General features: G+C 35.2%; 1 protein-coding gene and 1 long non-coding RNA gene across 4 annotated transcripts in view; one reads left to right on the top strand and one right to left on the bottom strand.

Moving 5' to 3' along the window:
- Positions 1-21491, top strand: part of LOC135223007 (uncharacterized) — a 101508-nt gene that overhangs the window by 47162 nt on the left and 32855 nt on the right. The window lies entirely within an intron of this gene.
- LOC135222962 (paramyosin, long form-like) overlaps positions 1-21491 on the bottom strand; it is a 120849-nt gene that overhangs the window by 70228 nt on the left and 29130 nt on the right. The gene's annotated exons all lie outside the window — the stretch shown is intronic.

Below are 21491 nucleotides of genomic sequence, written 5' to 3'. Positions count from 1 at the left end.
GGGCGAGGTCCTCCCGAGGAGTAACTTTTCAGTGATTCATACTACAAGTTAAAAACTTTAAGCAATAATATATACGTTTGCAAACTCATATATGTACATGTATTTATATATATATATATATATATATATATATATATATATATATCTACAGTACATATTTATGTATGTATGTGTTCATACATGAATACGTCTGTGAGCATCCTATGAAACACACAATCAATCACGGAGAGTAAAATATATTTCTAACAAAACGTAGAAATTACTTATTGATTAAGGTCATTCAGGATATACAGGCTAAAGAGATCAAATCCTGGTTTCATTTATCCATATTGCAATTTGTGAAAATGCAGCTGCTACGATTGAATCTCATAAACCTTTGACACAGGAAATGCTAGCTCCTATTCCAATCTTTCCACTTTATCTTCTACTTCTTCTTCTTCTTCTTCTTCTTCTTCTTCTTCTTCTTCTTCTTCTTCTTCTTCTTTTTTATAGCTTGCGGGTTTAGGCCAATTTTTTGCCAAGACGGAGGGAACAATAAATTCTTTTTCGATATTCGAAAGTGTCGACAACCTTTGCAGAAATAGTTTTACTTTCTGAAATTTCTCTTCCTGCTCTTACTTTTTCTCAATGATAGATTTTTTTTGTCTGACCAAATATTCACTGAAGTGTAGTATTATTTCTTCAATACATATGTGCTACATGAAAATCACCAGCTTGCGCTAAGCTTACAAGTTGAAGGCCCCTTACTTATACACCTACACACACAGACGTGTATATGTATATATATGTATGTATATGTATATATATATATATATATATATATATATATATATATATATATATATATATATATATATAGATTCATCTGCAACTCATATATCTTTATATTTTCTACGACATTGTTAAATATGCTGGCGAGTAAATAATGCATTAAAGAGTAGGATTGCAATGCAATAGGGGCAAACCTAATATTCACAAAAATATCCCGGGGAGTGATGAATTTTTCCCTCCAGAAGCTAGTTTAATAATGGCATCCTGGCAAGCATTGTAACTTTATAAATGATTTGGATGTAAACAAAACTTGAAAGTCATAAACTTAATTTTAAATATCAAATATCTTTTTATTTATTTTACTGAGTCCGGTTTTTGGAATTTTTTTGTGTTTCTAAATTTTATTTCACTTAGTACTGTTTTTATCCCCAATAAGTTATGGAATAGATGCCATTATTGCAACACATTGCTTATATATATATATATATATATATATATATATATATATATATATACATATATATATATATATACACATATATATATATATACACGTATATGTATATCAGTATATATTATTTTCTTTCTTTTACCAGTTTAGGGCTAGTGGAGCTGTTGATGTGATCAATTTAATTTTTTTTCTCTTGGAAAAATACTCACATTTATATATTAACGAAAAAGCTAATTCCGTAGCAGTTTCACAAATCCTTTCTCTGACAATAACAATAGCTAATGTTACAGTGTTACAGCCGTTACTAATAATGAGAACAATAATAATAATAAAAGCAGTAGTAATCACTATCGTCGTTGTTGTTATTGAGGCTACTAGCGCTACTTCTATTGCTACCAAAACAATTGCATATAAATATCGTCATCATCGCAGTGCAATTTAACCCATTTCAAGAATCTCATTTCTCTTTTATACCTCATTTGTATTTAAAGTCCCTGTTTAGAGGCCGACGGAATGGATGAACGAGTGCCTTTGTAAAGGCTAGTCTGAAAAGTTTAAACGAAAGGTGAAATGAGTCAGACGGGAAAAAATCGTGCCCCGCCGCTTAAATAAGGGAAGATTATATGAACCAGAAAACTGGGTATTGACTAATTCATATTGTCCTTTCAGTTTGCTTCGTAACAGAGAGAGAGAGAGAGAGAGAGAGAGAGAGAGAGAGAGAGAATGATAGACGGATGGACAGACAGACAGAGAAGAAGAGAGAGTGGGTTGCAGATGCATGAGGTGGGTTGGTCCCGGAAAGGTAATGTTGAAATCGAGGGGTTTATTTCTGAGCTAACATTTTGGCACGGGCCCATCTTTCCCCTCGGTGCCTCCTCACTCCTCACCCAGAACTCCTCACCCCAAGTCGTTTTTCCCCACCTGTCTACATATCGCCACTTGGAGGCGCCTGTACGCAGGCTTAGGGATGCTTCTCTATTTATAATGTCTCTCTCTCTCTCTCTCTCTCTCTCTCTCTCTCTCTCTCTCTCATCTTCATTTCTCCACCCCAACCCCTGCCTCTCACGTCTCTCCCACCCCGATTACTTACACCTAGGCCATGCGAGCGAGGATGAGCGGTTCGTGCGAATATTAGATCAATTTTCCTTTCTCTGAAGGAAAGCCTCGATAGTAATACCTTCATATTTGTGTCTCTTCATTATTATATACACTCTTTACTATGCGGTTTAATACATAGTACTTTTAGGAGATGAAATTTCATCTAAGAAGAACTTGTGACTATACTTTGGTTTGATAAATTCGATAATTGTCTGAAAATTCCAATTATTCTTAACTAAGATTCAAAAACTATTATAATCCTGTCAATTCTATGAGACACTTAAGGTTTTGTTTAATGAAATAAATGTCCTTGTTTACCACATCGTAAAATGGAACACACCTTCACAACAAATTTCTGAATCATTTAGTTTTACGTAGAAAAGAATTGACGTTGCACTTCATTGAAAAACTTACACGTAAAAGGACAAGGCTTTTGATGCGGCAAATTAAATGCGCCGTAAATAACCCATTGACTTCGTTCATTGTCCTCCACATGCCTAATTAGATAAACTTAACGCATCATTGGAACCGGCAGTGATCCTTGAAGTGAGAACAGGTTTTGAGAACCAGCCAAGATGTTCCCCTCTCCTTTTTTTTCTCTCTCTCTCTCCACTGGAACACATGTGGGAGTTCAGGTGCCGGTGACATATGCAAAAGATCAAGGTGATTTGGATGTTTTAGGAGACGTGGGAACTTTTTGCAGGAACGCTTTAGGAACGAGATTGATCCTTCTCAGTTCTCATTTTAGGAATGGCTTGTCTGTTGTAAAGAAAGTAGTGCTGATATACTGCCAAAAGTCGATGAAGCAGAGGCAGGCACTATAGTTTATGGAGACAGAAAATTAGGCAGACATCACAGAATGAAAAATAAAGATGAATAAGTAAGGTAAATATTAATGACCAACACTTGCAAAATATTTTTATGCTCACATTACGGCTGATGTCATAAAATCCTTCAGATGTATGTTAATGGTATTCAGTATGGCACAGTGAAGTGCGTTTATAACATGATTTTATAGAGCGTAAGGCCCGTCTATATGACATGGCCTCACATGACATGATATGACGCATGACCTGACGATATGATAAATTAAATTGGACCTATGACTCATCCGTTGATTTCACATATAAATATATATATATATATATATATCTATATATATATATAATATATATATATATATATATATATATATATAAATATATATATATATATATTATGTATATATATATATATATTTATATGCATGTATGTATATATAGTATAATATTATTATATATATAATATAATAATAACAATATATATACATAATTTTCCTTTTTATTCGGTAATAATTTCCCTCTGAACTTTAACAGTACATGAATGTTTACGAGTGGTAAAAAATGTCACCCCAGCTCGAACCTGAGAAATCTGCGTCTTCCCTCATCATGCGGAATTATGATGGCCAGCATCCTTTTCTTTCTCTCTCTCTCTTTCTCTCTCCTGAAGCCATATATATATATATATATATATATATATATATATATATATATATATATATATTATATATGTGTGTGTGTGTGTGTGTGTGTGTGTGTGTGTGTATGGTGTTCTATATAATACATACATATATATATATATATATATATATATATATATATGTATATATATATAAGTATATATATATATATATATATTATATATATATATATATATATAAAACACGTGTATGTCTCCTAAAACCAACGTTATTTTAGACGTAAGGCTTTAGCAATAAAAAGAAAACTAACAAGAGCCAATCAATAAATCTGAGAATCTCTTAAAAAAAACTTTGATCCAATTATAAGGCAGCCCCGATCTTGGATGTAGACCCTTACCAAGCAGTCGTTAATCAAAATTTGTGTTGTCGAAAGGAGAGAATAAAATCTAGGTATGCAGATCAATTTTGCGAATCAAGATTAACTTATAGTTTTTAGGTTATTCTCAGCTCCTTACTTTGGATAAAGGCCTGAGAAAATCGTCGAGTGGTGGACTTTGTATCTAAAATTAGATCTTATGTCAGCAAGGATCCTTACCCAAAGGTGGCCTGGAAGTGTGGTAAGATGTGCAAGGGAGTAAGATGCTTGATATCGACATTAGTACTCTTCCCATCCAACAGTTCTAGATGAATTATCAAAAGAAAAGTCAAAACTTACTCCTTTGGCAGTTAGGCCTTAACATAACCCATTGCCGCCAGTAGGAGGTTTCAGAGCATGATTATGAAAATCAGGCCATAACCTTTTTAATTGGGCTTAGTACAATCACTTCTCGTTACTCAAAATACCTTATCATGATATTTATTTGTTAAAAGATACCAGGAAAGTTTAATATCTGGCAGAAAGCAGACAGGGGCCCATGATGAATTTCGTTTGTACATCTTTTACATATGGAATTCGATATTTTGGACTAGCTGAGCTTACCCTTTTTTCTCACTTAAAAATGAGTTAATTTACATACTCTAGAAAACATGTTTTTGCCAACAAAAATAGAAGAAAGAACAAATGAAAGGTTACTCTTTGAACATACTAAAAAAACAATAAAATCAAGACCAGCTAATTCACAAACAACCAGGCAAGAAATGCGGAAATTAGTTAATAGGAGACATTAGATTTTACTGGCAGAGAGAGGGAGAGAGAGTGAAAGAGAGAAAGAGAGCTAATATGACAGTGCCAGAACCAGAGGCCAAATAAGTTCAGGGCTGCTCAGTGCCAAAACTATCGCCCGTTGTGGAGAGGCCAGTATAAGAACAGAAAAATAAACCATCCTACAACATTCTCAGTGTTCCATTAATTTCAACAGCAAGTCCAAGGAATCTCAGACCAATCTGCAGAGACTTGCAACACTTTCGTGACTCCAAGAGCTTCTCAAAACGACGAATTCGATCGGCAAAAATCTCTCGTCCTCCCTGACGGTCACCCCTAGACCCCCTGGGTGACAGGGCGAATTCTTGGTAATTTTCGAAACGAGGAAGAATTGGCCAATAGCAGTTCGACTGTCATGTGGTTCGGGTCACCTTTATCAGTTGGTGAAATATGACGCATTTGTGACACACACACACACACACACACACACACACACACACACACACACACACATATATATATATATATATATATATATATATATATATATATATATATATATATATATATATATATATATATATATATATATATATATACGGTTCAGACGTTCAGAATGATAATATTTTTTCTGATCATGCGCTAAATTTTCTCATCATGAATAGGTATAGTCGATGAACTGCGTCATTAGTTTTCTATTTCACTTTAATATATCCTCGAAAAATCTTAGATAATTTTCTCAGAAAATTAGATTAATGCAAAGGACTTTTCCCAATTTGAACTTTGTAAAAGCATATCAAAAACAACTACAGGAAAAGCATTTTCAAAAGTCCTGTTGTATAACTAAAGCGGTATAAGTTCATATGAGGCTCTCATAACTTTAGAAATTAAGTGAAAACTTTCAGGTATACTTCAGTAAGTGAATTAATTACGCAAACTCCGCAGATGTTATTTTTGTTGTTAAGAAACTTTATTACATAAGAAATGATGGCAACGTTTCTTTGGAAAAATATATATTACAATTTCCTTGAATTGACATTATGGTACAACAATTCACCTTCGAAAAAGTGCTCTTTAGAAATAAGGTTTCACTAAAAGAGTCATGCACTGACAGATGCATGAGTAAACTGCAATACAGTGTGATGATGTATATATTATCCATACATAATTTCTCATGCCTATAGTAGCTTAAACAAATACCAGTCTAGATTCCATAAGTGTAGCATGAATAAGTAGAATAATAAATTATCTAATCTGTGAAAAGATAATGAAACCATAGTAGATAAAATAATGAGTAAACACTTAGAAATCTCTGAAGCCTTTTTTACTATTATTAGATAGAGTAGAACTAGCATCTCTATTTAGCAGTGGTAAACCGCTCTGAAACCATTCGGTCGATGACACTGTACAAGAAGGAAAGGAGCACTTCAATTAGTCTGAAGGACACGTGGTGGGGGAGGGTTGTGGGGGTTCAGGGGGGCCGAAATGGAATGCAGCTGTGTGACCCAGGTGCAAAAGAAAGTAGAAGAAACAGGAAAGACAGCCAGAGTCATTGACCCTCTTTGATGGCTGGCAACAGGTGAAGAAGAGGAGCAGGACACATCTTGAACTCGGCTGTTAGGGAGCTAAAAGCCAAGAGTAACGGGCCTCGAAAACGGCAGAAGTCATAAAAAACCGCTCCTTTGTTTTAGCCGCAACTGGACCTTTGAACGTCGATTGTAAACATACATTTGCAATGCCTTTGTTGCAGCTTACTTGGGATACCTATGAACACCTGCAAAATCGTCATTTTGGAACCGGTACAGTACCCATGAAGAAATGGATCTTCCCCACAACTTATAAACAAATTTCTCCAGAAAAAATTGCCATGAAAATCTTTAAATTACGATGTAGCACTCGCAAGAGAAGGGAAGGTTTACTGTAATACATATGACATAGCTACATCACTCTGTTTTCCAAGTTCACTTTATAGTGAATAAATATATTCATTGATCTATTGTAACATAGTCCACTGATTGTGGGAATTCACTCACTTGTAAATACTCACTCAACTGTAGGAGATGCAGATATCAGCATGAAACAGTTCTCTTCTTTAAGAGCCATATATTTTTCCTATTTTCCATTCTAAGCCATCAAAGAAAGCTGGAATGGTTATTGAAGCAAAATGCTGCTCTTTTGTTAATGGAACGAAGAAAAAACACTTCCGAAGCAAGTTGGCAAAAATTAGTTTGAGTAGTAACATCGATACATCGATTTTCGAATTACCTAAAATCATTTTAGCTATAAATCTCAGTAACATTTCGTAGTGGCTTCGATATAAGCAGAGGTAAGCCTAAAAATAGCAAAGTTTTCTCGATACGATAAGAAAAACCTCATATGTAACCTATACGCATTATTGGCATTATACACACACACACACATAAATATATATATATATATATATTATATATATATATATATATATATATTATATATATGTATATATTATATATGTATATATATATATATATATATATATATATATATATATATTATATATATATCTATTATATATATATTTTTATTATATATATATATATATAATATATATTTTTATTTATATATCATATATATCATATATATATATATATATAGTATGATATATATCAGGATTTATATCTATGTGATCAAGGAATTTCTAATTTTGAAACGTAACGCAAACACAATGATAAAGAGTATCAAAGAAAAACTGCCGTCAATGCCTACCACAGTTTCTGGGAAAGCTTAACAACAATTTCCTATACAACATCAAGCATCTTCATAAAAATGCTTCCACCCTATTATGGACAAACTCTTTCCACGCAGATATCGAAGAAAACCAGTAGATCCATCTGGTGGCGATCTAACAAAACAGCACCATTTCCGGCTCGCACTGAAGGGTCGGGGCATTTCTGTCTTGCTAATGTAGTCTTTAATGGAAACTCTAGGCGTCAGCCATTGCTGCTGCTTCTTATTCTTACAGTGCATAAAAATGGCCTTGGCGAAACTCCTATGATGCATTTCATAATTGAAACGGTTAGTGTAAAGAGATGGACTTGATAGAAATATTCCGATTCATGGCTCTCCATATTTGTACCAAACTGAACAGCGAGAGCCAGATGGAAAAGCAATCACTATTCGCATGGAAACAGTTGTCAGCCCAGCTGTGAGCTACGATGGAGAGAGAGAGAGAGAGAGAGAGAGAGAGATAACGGGAATCTCAAAGAAAGTTTATCCACCCTACATCAGCCAGTAACTACAAAAAAATGGGATTTGGTTACACGATGTATGGATTCGTTAGCTGCATTCTATGCCCATAATTACACGAGTGGTAGAAAATGGAAGATAATACAAATTTTTACCGGAAAAGGAGAAATAGAAGATTTAAAAGGACATAATTAAAACTGCGTTTATCTCCAAACGTAACATCTTGCGAATGGATGAAAGGTTTATGATAAACTTCGTAAAAACATTCCTTGCTTCATCCCTCCTAATGATTAGATTTTAGTAAATATGTTGATTCACACACGCACAAACAAACAAACGCGGATACACACACACACACACACACACACACACACACATATATATATATATATATATATATATAATATTTTATGTTTTACCATTTATTTATGAGTCATAGCATTAAGATTTTGTAAGGATGATATCATAAATGGTGTTATCCTGATTGAAGAAAATTCCTCCTAAGAGTTTCTTTAAAAGCGGTGAACAGACATTGGCAATAGCTACATTATATAATTCCACACAGACACACACCACATTCACACACACACACACACACACACACACACACACACACACATATATATATATATATATATATATATATATATAGTATATATATATACGTATATATATATATATATATATAGTATATATATATATATGTGTGTGTGTGTGTGTGTGTGTGTGTGTGTGTGTGTGTGTGTGTGTGTGAAAGGAATATTTCACATTTCTATATTATTACATTTTGAAGTGACGAACGGTATTTACTGAAGATGTTGCTTCCTCTTACTGTTTATATACATTTCTACTTGTAGTAATATAACTAACATACAAGAGTGAAGGCTCTTGCCCTACATAGTATCTCTCTCTCTCTCTCTCTCTCTCTCTCCTCTCTCTCTCTCTCTCTCGTCTCTCTTCTCATATCTCTCTCTCTCTCTCTCTTGCAAAGTGCTTTTAACAAGATTCACAAGATTAATCCACCATTCTACCGGATTATGTCATTAGCATACAAACAAGGGGAACCAAGTCACTTTCTCCACTAAGCTTTTCCGTCGACTTCTAACTCAATAGTTCTCGCTCAGTACCTCCCATGGAAGCCTAAAGAAATCCTCTGTGTTGTGTACATCGAGTACCCTGTCTAAGGGATATTACACAATCAGCCTTAACATGAAAAGAACAAGAGGGGATTGCTGAAGAGCTACATACAAAGGAGCAAGAGCTCAGATACCTGTATGTTGTGCTGGTTTCTACAACTACGAGATAATCCTCGAGCATCTGGCAACCTGACAAACGTAAACAATCATAACCCGATGTTAAGTTCATCCGAGGAGTTCTTGGAAGGCTTTAAAATACTTTTTATGATTATGTAGTGTAATATTCCTTTTTGATATGCTTATTTATATCATTCTATAATCCATTAGGAATACGAAATTACCGAAAAACTTATTTTTATGCAAAACTTGATATCTGCAATGGAGAACAATGAAATAAGCATTATGTTAAAGAATATGAAAGTCAGTTTTCTTCTGAAGATTAATTTAATAAAAGTATCCTTGTGTAAGCTGAGAGTTAACAAGAGAAGGGGTGGAACAGATAAGAGAGGCTTTCAAAGTATCTACAAACACACACACACACACACACACACACACACACACACACACACACACATATATATATATATATATATATATATATAATATATATATATATATATATATACATATATATATAATATATACATATATATATATTCATATATATATATATATATATATATATATATATATATATATATATATATATACAGATATGCGTTTTGTGATTATGTGTATATATTTATCTACAAATATTTATTTTCGTTATTTTTGGCTCTTGGACAACGCATGGTCCTCAGATCGGGTTAGCAAGTGTGTACATATAGTATATATATATATATATATATATATATATATATATATATATATATATATTTATATGTGTGTGTGTGTACTGGATGATCTAGACATCATTCATTTCTGTTCTTGCATGTTAGGATCCCTCACACAACAAATATGTTTCCTTTAAGCTATTTAACATAGTTTCACATTCTGCTTTATCTATCTTCTAATTTGTTGATATTCTCACAATTATCTAAGATTTATTTTCACAAATGCCATTAAACACCACATTACCACCAACCATTCCACCCTGTATTCCCCATATTCCACAAAATTCGCTCCTATGGCCCGAACAGCTTCTTTGACCTCTGTTATCCTATTATCCCCTCATCTAGAAATGGACTTGCTTATTTAAAAACAATCCCTTTGGTCACTGCTATTGTTACTAGACAAACTGCAGCCATTGTTGGAAGGAGAATCTTACGAGACCAAGAGCCCTAATGAGGAAAGCAGCCGATACAGAAAAGGAAACCGAGCTGTATATTACTTTTAGCAAAAGCGACAAAACTTTCACCTAAGATTTTCAATGTTCCCTTATACACATCTCTGTCAGGCATCAGTAGATCTGTTAATTCTTTCTTACAGCCATTTCTATTCTTTATAACTGCATTTTTGTTTTTTTCAAGCTTTTTATATAAAACTGAAGCTCGTGTGAAAGTTCTTCAATAAGCATCACACCTTTAGAACTTTCTTTTTTCTCTCTGATAAAATTCATCATTTTTACAACGTCTATTTTCTCTGAAGTGAAATTCATAATCATATAGTTATACTCCTTTTATAAAAATCTTACTTTCACATTTCATCATTTGCATCTGGAGAGTTTTTCTATGATGAAATTCCTATAATTAAGGCCTTTCATTTCTTTCTCATAAAGGTCGAACTTATTGAACATTCTCTTATTCTTATAAAAATTATATTATTATTTTATGAATTTTCAAGATCAGACACTCTTATAGACTCTAGCAAAGCTCTGTCTAAAGACAGTGTTTTAGTCCTTTCATAGTTAACTGGTACTCGCTCTGGCACCTCCCTTGACAGACACTGTTATAGAGTGCCAAAGCTCGGCTGCAAAAGTGTAAAAATTGCAGTCCTGAAACCGAGAATGTCCGCATCCTGAAGAAAAGACATTCTCTCTCTCTCTCTCTCTCTCTCTCTCTCTCTCTCTCTCTCTCTCTCTCTCTCTCTCTCTCTCTCTCTCTCTCTCTCTCTATAAAACGACGGCTTTTTAATCCAAGTGCACCTGCACGTATCTTCCTCATGGGTGCTGCTTTAATTAAACGTCCTCGTTTGATTAGCCTTGGCGAAGGGCTACTGCCTTGCATTTGCCACGCTACTTCATATATATAATTACTCAAGAACTAGCCTTATACCGTTTCCTCGTTGACTTACCTAACTAATGCCATAATTTTTCTGTAAAAATATATTTTCATAAGCTTGCAATCAAAGAGCAATTTCGCAGTCCCACTCGCATTTTATTAGCAGTAGTAGCAGTTTTAGTAGTAGTTGTAGTAGTAGTAAAAATGAACGTGCAGCAAAGCTGCGTCAATAGCTTGAGTCAAAGGCACCAATGGGAATAATGCAGCAATGCAATTAACAGGGAGTTTGAGAGAGAAACAGAATCTTCAGGAGCCCAGAGTTCGCACCCAAACTATCCAGTGCAGATGGCCCATTTGTCTTTTCCAAGCATCTTGCTTATTCCATGAGCGCATGCATTAGCCGTCTTTGCTTCTAAGGTCATCGCAGCACCTAGTCTCAAGGTTGCTCTGTTGAATGTGCTCCCAACATGACTCAATCGAATCCTTAAGACATTGTTTTCTTACTCTTTTGGGATTATCTGCGACTAGGATCCCGGCCAAGATTTGCTTAAGCTGCGCTAAGCTCTCCCTTTAGGCCGAATACTTCTTGTCCCATTGTCCCAGACTACGGGATACTGCAAGTGGCTTTTGTCTTTACTTTCCTCCTCTTTGTTTACACTGATGTATATTATATGTGTATAATACAAGAAAATATGTCTGTTAAGTTGTTAAGTAGTCGTCCTTTTTATATCGGTTCTTTATTTTTGCTTTGTATATCGGAAAAACAATTAGACTCAGCTAGTAAAGGCGGAAAATTGCAACTAGTTTTTCTGTTACGCTGACGCTCATACGGCTCTAAATAGAACATACATGCTTACTCAAAGAACCCACACACGCGCGCACACACACACACACACACACACACACACACACTTATTGAGAATTTCGTTTACGTGTGGTCACCTTTAGTAAAGACCAAAATCTGGGGAGTCCAACTCATGGAGATTATCTTGGGATTACGTTCGGGTAGCCATCAAAGACTGTAAATCTAGAGAAATAGCAAAGCGACGATTTTTTTTTATTTTTTTATTTTAGGGAGGAGGGTCCCCTGTCGTCACGCGAGGTGCAAACCTAGTTGTTTGAAATCAGCTAATCAACCTTTTACTCTGTTGTTATCTGTTAAGCCCCGTGTTTTCCGTCAATTGCGACACCGCGCTAAATAAAAAAAAAATAAAAAAGGCGCCGTTCACAAAGGTTCCGTTGTGGTAACTGAGTCTTTTGTTCTGTCTAGTCTTAAACTCACTCTGCAGAAGCACGCTGGTAAGTGAACAGACGCTATCGTCTTATGATTCATGTCCACTGCGACCTGGCCTATACTAATAACTTACCGATTTAGTCTTCTTCAAGAAGGGCTAATTCCATGTAAAGCAGCTTTGACACATTGACGGTTCGTTTACTTCCTATAATTTTCTTTAAAAGGCTCGGTGTTCCTTCCATATATATGCAAATTGACTAAATTCCATCCCAAGGAGTAGTAAAATATTTATATTTCATTTAGACTTTGTCAAACTCAATTTGTTTGCGTGATCTGGATATACCATTATGCTATAACCTTTCATATTTTTTCTGTATTAGTATAGCCACTTACAAGTGTTTTCAGATGTTATCCTTATATTCTATTATTCTATATGTGATACGAAGAGTTATGGGAGATTAACTGTGTGCAAGAAATAAAGAATTAACGATAGATTAGCAATTACTATGAAAAATTTAATATTCATGTTAAGCATTCTCTCTCTCTCTCTCTCTCCATACACACACACACACACACACACACACATACACACACACACACACACATATATATATATATATATATATATATATATATATATATATATATATATATATATATATATATATATAATTAATTGTAATAGAAATAATGGCCTCTTATATCATTGGATTTGAACCAGTGTACACTAATCTAAATCGTTTTCGCTGAAACCTAAGAAATATTCGTTTGAATGTTTAAAAGACTCCCCTATAAGAGCTTTTTCTTTAATTTCTAATAGGTAAATCATGAATAAATCATAAACCATGAAGAAATCGTAAATCATCAGGAAACCAATAACAGTGAAGGCGAGCATCACAAAGAGCAAGAAACTCTTCCCGTGACCTCCAAAGAGTCCACCAGTAGCTTGAGCAAAAACAAATGTTTGCAAAACTATCTAAATCGCAAATTGCTGTGGTTTTGCAGCGTTCCTTGACTGGCACCCAGCGTAGCATCGCTGTCTTAACACGTTAAGTGAAGAAGAGTACCCAAAGTACATTTAAACGGTTAATGGTGATAAAATTAATTGCTTCACGTTTGGCGCCAATTTTTCAGGCTGCAACTTTGCATTAGCACAACGACCTCTGGGTTATTTCGGGACAAAGTACTGCCTCTTTACTGGTTTTGCCAGGAGTAACGGTGTACTGCTTGTTTAATTAATCATATTGATTCTCATAAAGATACTCGTTCAAATGGGTTGCCTCCTATAAAGACGACCGGCCTAATGGGTTGCTTACTTATTCAAATGGGTTTTTTTCCCATAAGGACACTCGTTCAGTGGGCTGCTTCTCATAATTACTAGCTCAAAGGGGTTGCTTCCCATAAATATACTTGTTCGAATGGGTTGCTTGCTTTAAAAACATTCGTTCAAACGGGTTGCTTCCCATGAAGATTCTCGTTCAGATGGATTGGGTCCAATAAAAATACTCCTTTAAATGGGTTGCTTCCTATAAATATACTCGTTCCAATGGGTTGCTTCCCATAAAGACACACGTTCATATGGATTGCTTCCCACAAAGGTAATCGTTTCAAATAGGTTGCTTGCCATAAAGACACTATTTCCAATGGTTGCTTCCTATAAAGGTACACGTTCAAATGGGTTGTTTCCCATAAAGGTAAGCGTTCAAATAGGTTGCTTCCCATAAAGGTAAGCGTTCAAATGGGTTGCTTTCCATAAAGACACTTGTTTTCTGGGTTGCTTCCCATAATATACTCGTTCCAGTAGGTTCCTTGCCATAAAGACACTCTTTCAAATGGGTTGCTTCCCATAATTATGCTCGTTTAAATGGGTTGCCTGTCATGATGATAATCATTTAATTAGGTTTATTCTCATAATGATACGGGTTTAAATGGGTTGTTTCTCATGATACTCGTTTAAATAGGTTGCTTCCCATTATGATACTCGTTTGATACACTGCTACTATAACGATATTTGTTGAAAGGGTTGTTTTCCCGTGATGATACAGGGAGTTACTTGATATCCTTGATACGTTTGAGCTGAAGTAGTGAATGATGTAACATTACTCATAAAACAACATTGTCACAACTACTATTACTAGTAGTAGTAGTAGTAGGTAGTAATAGTAGTAGTGGCGGTGGTGGTATGTGGTGGCGGACCTACATATTTGTGAAATTGATTGCACAATCCGTTCCCAGTATCTGCTAGAAAGCAGCCAAGTTTTTATCTCAAGCAAACCACCTCCACAATGCAAATTGACTAACATATTTAAAATGACCTTCAGCCAAGCAAACTGGTAGCTTCGGATACATTGAATTTTGTTACTTCTTTGACCTGTGTTTGCGACAAGACTAATTTTATATGGACTTCCCCATCGCTTCTTTAACTGATTTAGGAAGGCCAATAGATTATGTTCTTCTAGGTAATAGTACTAATGCATGTGTAAGTTCAAAAATCAGTCGGTCAAGTCCCGTCAATGTTAATACAAATTAGGTAGCGGACTGTGGCAAACTTCATAATGGGTGAAAAAAATTCAATTACCCTCAATTAAAGGTACTGTTAAATTAATAGTATTCGTATAACAACAAAAAAAGCTTTTTCAAATGAAGTAGATTCGACAGCAGCAATAAAATACCACTAATGAAGATGCCGACATCTTTCTCAGACGAGCACCTTAGAATCGAATCGCTTTAGACCGTCGTTTTTAAGAGTATCGAAGCTCTTCGTTGTATTCGTCCCTCTCTTTCTTCCTTCCTTCACATGTGGAGGCTTGTTGAGACAACCTACAATTTCTCTTTATAGCCAGAAAGTCTGAATTGCCAATTTGGCTTGTGTCGGGATGTTTAATGGGTTGTTCAGCAGATCAAATGATTGCAAAGTGAGCTGTATCCGATTCGGGGGAATTAGGCAAAGACGCTGCCAGCTTACCGAGGAATTGTCTGGTGAGGAGAGTGGTGAGTGGTAAGCGAGAGGTAGACAGCGTTGTTGAGACAAGGGGGAAAAGAAGGGAAAAGAACAAACGATAAATTAGAACTCCCAGGAAGATTTTGTTCCAATAATAAATTCTTTCAATAAGCGTTTTTCACAGATAGATGGATATTTTTTTTTAAATCAGATACGAATACGTCAAATTTTACTCAACCAGGAAATTGAAATAAATCTTTCCAACAGCTTATAAGTACGGTAAGGTTGAAAGATTTAATATTATTTACCAAAACCCACATAATCAAATCAATGAACGAAGTCTTTTACCCGACGAACTTAGAAGACTCCCTGAGAACCAAGATAAAACGCTAAATAAAAGAGGGGAACATTCAATAGTAACAATCCTCACCACAGGTGCTCCAACTCTTAGTCACCAAGATATGGCGGTAGGGCAAGTGAAGAACTCGTAAGGGAAAAATGGAAGAAAATATGATTATCAGACAAAAATTAAACAGCATGTGGAGCTGCATTACATTGCTATTTATGTATACTGTACTAATTAAAAGGAAAAGTTTATTTTATACTATTATGCAGGTAAAGTAACAAGTCAACTTGGATCACTGGTTGGTATAGGTTAAGCCGTCCTTGTGCCGGCACAGGTGGTGAGGTATGCAAGGAATAAGAGGCATAGTGTGGACCTGTGGACTTTCACCTCCCAGCAAAGACGTCAAGTGGGTTAGAGAAAGTCGGAAGGCAGCAGAGAAGGGAATTGAGTGGGAGGGACGAGGAACGAGTGCCAAGGCAGTGCCAAGGTGGCATGCTAAAATTAATGATGTAGAACGAGCGCGGTGTCTTCAGCGTTGGCACTTGCGGCCTCCAAATGACCTTATTAACACGCTATGATGACACTGATTCCTCAGAACTTGGTCTTTTCCCTGAATATAAAGGAACTACTCCCACTGAGAAATTAGGACGTTTCTGTCGTTTGTCGTAGCGAGAATGGTATCAATGATTAATATGATATTACTGTAAGGGGCTTATATTTTTATTCCTTTGAGCGATGCTGTCCTTGACTGGCAGATAACAAGTATTAATAACTTCAAGATAAGTATTATTAGTCAGGAAGAAAAAACGCGATAAAAAGTAAATGTTCATTTGATGCTCATTCAAGTTTTGACTTCTATGAAAAGTTCTTTTTTTTTTCTGGCGTCCTCTCTGATGATAACTAGGGTTCAGGTAAAGGTGTATCTGTTGTTTTGCGAGAACATTCTCAATACCTATCTATTCATGTCACAGTATCTCTCTCTCTCTCTCTCTCTCTCTCTCTCTCTCTCTCTCTCTCTCTCTCTCTCTCTCTCTCTCTCTCTCTCTTCAAAGTATCCGCTCCTTAAATTCTTTTTTAAAGAGGTCATATTGCTCATTTTTCTATCAGAAAATAATTTTGCTTTGCACTCCCTCTACTTTCAACAAATTTACTCGCTCTCTCTCTCTCTCTCTCTCTCTCTCTCTCTCTCTCTCTCTCTCTCTCTCTCTCTCTCTCTCTCAACATTTGTATAGTTTTCTATCTCTCCCTTCCTCTCTTTAAAACCAGAGTGTGGGTGTGTGCGGGTGCGTGCTCTGCCTAATTTTAGTGCAAGCAGAGAATTTAAAAAGCTGGATAAAAGCAAATCCTTTCTCCGGTTTCTTGAGCGAAGAACTTTGCTCTTTCCCCGGGATCAAAGTGGAACCCACAATCGGGAAAGACGTTTCAGCATAAACAAAGAACAAGATAACCGTCTGGCAGCAACGTTCCAAGTGGCAGAACAAAATAGTGGATGAGCCGAGAACGGCGATGTCTTCCTGGCATCGGTGAGTGTTCAACATTTGAATAGTTAAGGTGTTGAAGTGAAAAAAAGCATACTAGTTTGGATCTCTGGACTCAAACAAACTAAATTTCGATTGAAGAAGTTTCTGCCAAAATAACAGGCAAAAAGTTGGTTGGCTTTGATTTGATATCTTCTTGTGATCTGGCGACGCAGCGAAGCCAGACATGCATTTTGGGTCATTAAATAATTTGGATTTAAAAATTAATAATTGAAAGTGCTATTATTAATTTCAGACAAACAGTTTCCCAAGCTGGCTTTCCGTGATCCCTGAGAATTGCCTCTCTCTCTCTCTCTCTCTCTCTCTCTCTCTCTCTCTCTCTCTCTCTCTCTCTCTCTCTCTTTCCTTTTCGTGGATGTCATATGAGTACTAGAATTTTAGCTTTTTTCCAATAGTTTCCTGAGCCTGTTTGATTGGGTGTTGATTGTGATATTATGAGCTATTTTTTTTTTACAATACAAACACATTTTAATGTCTAACACAGAAACTATTCATCTTTTTCAAAAATATAAATTTTTTTCATAATGACAATTTGATAAATATGAACATTAACTTATCACATACAAATTTTTCTGTGCAATGGTACAATTACTAGAAGGACCTCATTAAAACTAGATGGTATCTAGCCGAGTTATTTATTCAGGAAAGTCACAAGCTTTCAAGGACTAGTCCTCATTTCATGGATACTTGATAAAGTATCCATGAAATGGATTCTTGATAATGAGGACTGGTTGTCCTTGAAAGCTTGTGACTTTTCTGAATAGATAACTCCGCTAGATACCATCCAGTTGTAATGAGGTTATTCTAGTTATATACATATATATATATATATATATATATATATATATATATATATATATATATGTGTGTGTGTGTGTGTGTGTGTGTGTGTGTGTGTGTGTGTGTGTACATATACATATACATAATTATATATCCAATAAAGAAATTGCCAAGATAATTATAGTTGTTTTTTACCATACTGAAGGACTTTATAGGATGCACATGCACTTATTATGCCAATCCACTTTTCAAACTGTTGGTTGACTACTACATCCTTAACAGTTATACAAGTTTTCGCAAATTCACTAAAAAAAACCGTCCCTCTTTCATTAATCTGACCTGTAAATACGATTCCAGATTCCTGTTCACGAAACAAATTATAGAAAAATATATGAAACTGTTTTTCTTCGTGCATAAAGTATTAAAAGACCATGCAAAATGAAAAAGTTTCCTCAAAGTTTTATGAATATTTTCTTTATAGATACGAGTTCACATTTTATTCATACAAGATGGATACCACGCTATCGTAACTTCATCGTTAAAAGTTTATTTTACTTAAATGATGTCATCCATAAAAGACCAAAAACCCATTGTCATTTCATTAATGAGATTTTTAAAGGAATTAAATCAGACAATTTCCTTCATACGGACCAACCACTAATCTTTACTTCAGTACTAAAGCTTTAAAATAGCTATATCTATCTTATTCACATAACTTCTGTCATAAAAACTGAAAACATTGTCACTCCGTTGAATGCCATTAATCAAAATAAAAAGAAATAATGTTTATTCAGATCCTTTCCCTTATAAAAATCAAATAATTCAACGTTAATTTATGGATGAAACTTTTACTTTTCCACTGTCGTTCTGAGGCTTTTTATTGCAAGATTAAAGAAAAAGAAGAGCGATTGCAAGCGAGTCTACCGTCCGCGCTAAAAGAAAGTAAAACAATTGTAAACAGAAGGAAAAAGTGTTGGTTTACTGGCTCACCAAAATGAACTGCACAAGAAAATATCTCTTTGTTGTTTACCTTTCACTTTGTTTCATTAATTAGATGTTAATGGCTACAAATTTTCTTAACTTTTACAACTCTCTTACAAAATTGGAGGAGAGGCTAGCATGAATATACTTTTTGTGGGATTGTATTTTTAGAATTAGTCGGGTTATTTCTGTTGCGGCAATAAAGTATTATATATATATAATATATATGTATATATACGTATATATATATATATATATATATATATATATATATATATATATATATATATATATATATATATGCTCACGCGCGCGTGTGTGTTGGTGTGTGCCTGTCTGAAGCGTGTACATAAGTTTGAAAAAAAAAGTGTTGTCCTTATTATTAACTTTCTTTTAGTTGCGATGACAGTATTTTTAACCACTTCGCATAAACTTGTTCATATTCACGAAAGTAAAATTTCCATGATGCTGAATATTCAAAATTCCAGTCATTTTAATCACAGTGTTTGGGATAATGCACATTAGGTATCTGTAATTTCATTTTACTAATGAAATAATCAGTATAAGGAAAAGACTAAAACTGAACATTGATCGAATAAGGAGAGCATACAAGCTAAATCAGACAGTGTGTTATGTTGAATGTTTGCCTATCAATGAATGAAGTATCCCTTAAGCCAGGCCATGGAGGTGCTAGATTAGGGTCAATGATAACTGGAGATATTATCTGGATACTAGTAAAACGTAGTTTTGTGCCTAGCCACCAGGGCGGCGCTACTTGCAGCAGCTCAGCCTTGTGGGCGGCCACAAGTACAGGGAACCACGGAAATAGCGATTTCTTTCCGTTCAGTATCTCAGTTATCGAATTATCATGCCATGAACAAAAAATAGCCTTTAAAAATGGTGACATCAAGGAAAAGAATCTTGACCCAGCAAACGCTAGGCTTATGCCTGTAGATTCTTCAGATATTTTTATTATTTTCAGTGGCTGATTTATGGGGGGCCCACCTGGTCACGTATCTCCCCCTCCCTTGTATATGAATAATAGAACATTGTTTTCTTTCAATAAATCATTACTAGCAAAACTTTGCTTAGTTAATGATTATTTCAACAATAGCAACAACTGTACAACAACAAAAACAATAACAACAACTACTGTGTATAATTAGATGTGTATGTGCAAAGGCTACATATGTAAATATTGATATATATGTACCATATGTGTGTACGTGTTACATATATATATATATTTACATATGTAGCCTATGCACACACACACACACACTCACACACACACACACACACACACACACACATATATATATATATATATATATATATTATATATATATATATATATATATATATATATATATATATATAAAATTAAGTGGCCCCACCCCAAATGAAAGATTTCTAGGTCCGCCAGTGATTATTTTGTTCTTTTAAGAGAAATTTTATTCGAAATAAGTCAAAAGTTTCGTTCCTGTGGTAGTCCTTCGTTCACAATTCTCATAAGTACAATTTCAAAACCTCTGAATGCAAAAAATTACTTTGCTGGCCTATTCTGTCGTCGGTTTGTTTCCGTGACGCAGACCATGCGTGGTGGACCGAGTGTTTCAGTATGGCCCCTAAGGTCAGGGGCTTGACAGGGATATCGCCACTCCACGTTACTGGCCCTCTATAAGCCAGACATTATCATTCCCATTATCTCTTTGGATCACTGTCTGCTGCACAGAGTACATGGCTCTACAGTTTCTTAATAGCTGATCGGTAAGAAGCCTAGCTTAGACTCCTAAAGTATAGTCACACGAATTTTATTTAGTTTCATAAACATTGCTATTACTTTGTTGCTAGTCTTTCTGCTTGCCAAGATTTAGGAAGTTATCAGCACCACCCTGCAGCTCGTCCCCTCGCCAGGGGCTAAGCCCATGCGTTAAAACACCTCCTGATGCTTAATAAACGGTGCCTTAGACCGAGGTGTGGTAAGTGACGATAGACAAGAGCATATTTTATTCGGGCATAAGACCTTGCTGGCAGCTTCCCAGATTCTTTCATTATCCGTTGTCTTTCACTCTTTATCTTCACATTTTTTCTGGTGCCTTCCCTTCTTCGCAGTTGTCTACTTTGTCTCTCAGTTTGCGATTTCATTTGCAGTTGAAAAGCTCCCGGGTAATTTACGAAGATTCCGAGGTTCTTTTAGTTCAGCATTTTCCTTGTAATATTATTACCTC

This window comes from Macrobrachium nipponense, chromosome 20, assembly GCF_015104395.2.
Source record: "Macrobrachium nipponense isolate FS-2020 chromosome 20, ASM1510439v2, whole genome shotgun sequence".
Lineage (NCBI taxonomy): Eukaryota > Metazoa > Arthropoda > Malacostraca > Decapoda > Palaemonidae > Macrobrachium > Macrobrachium nipponense.
Note: the sequence above shows the minus strand (reverse complement) of the source record. Positions and strands in the feature narration are given on the sequence as shown.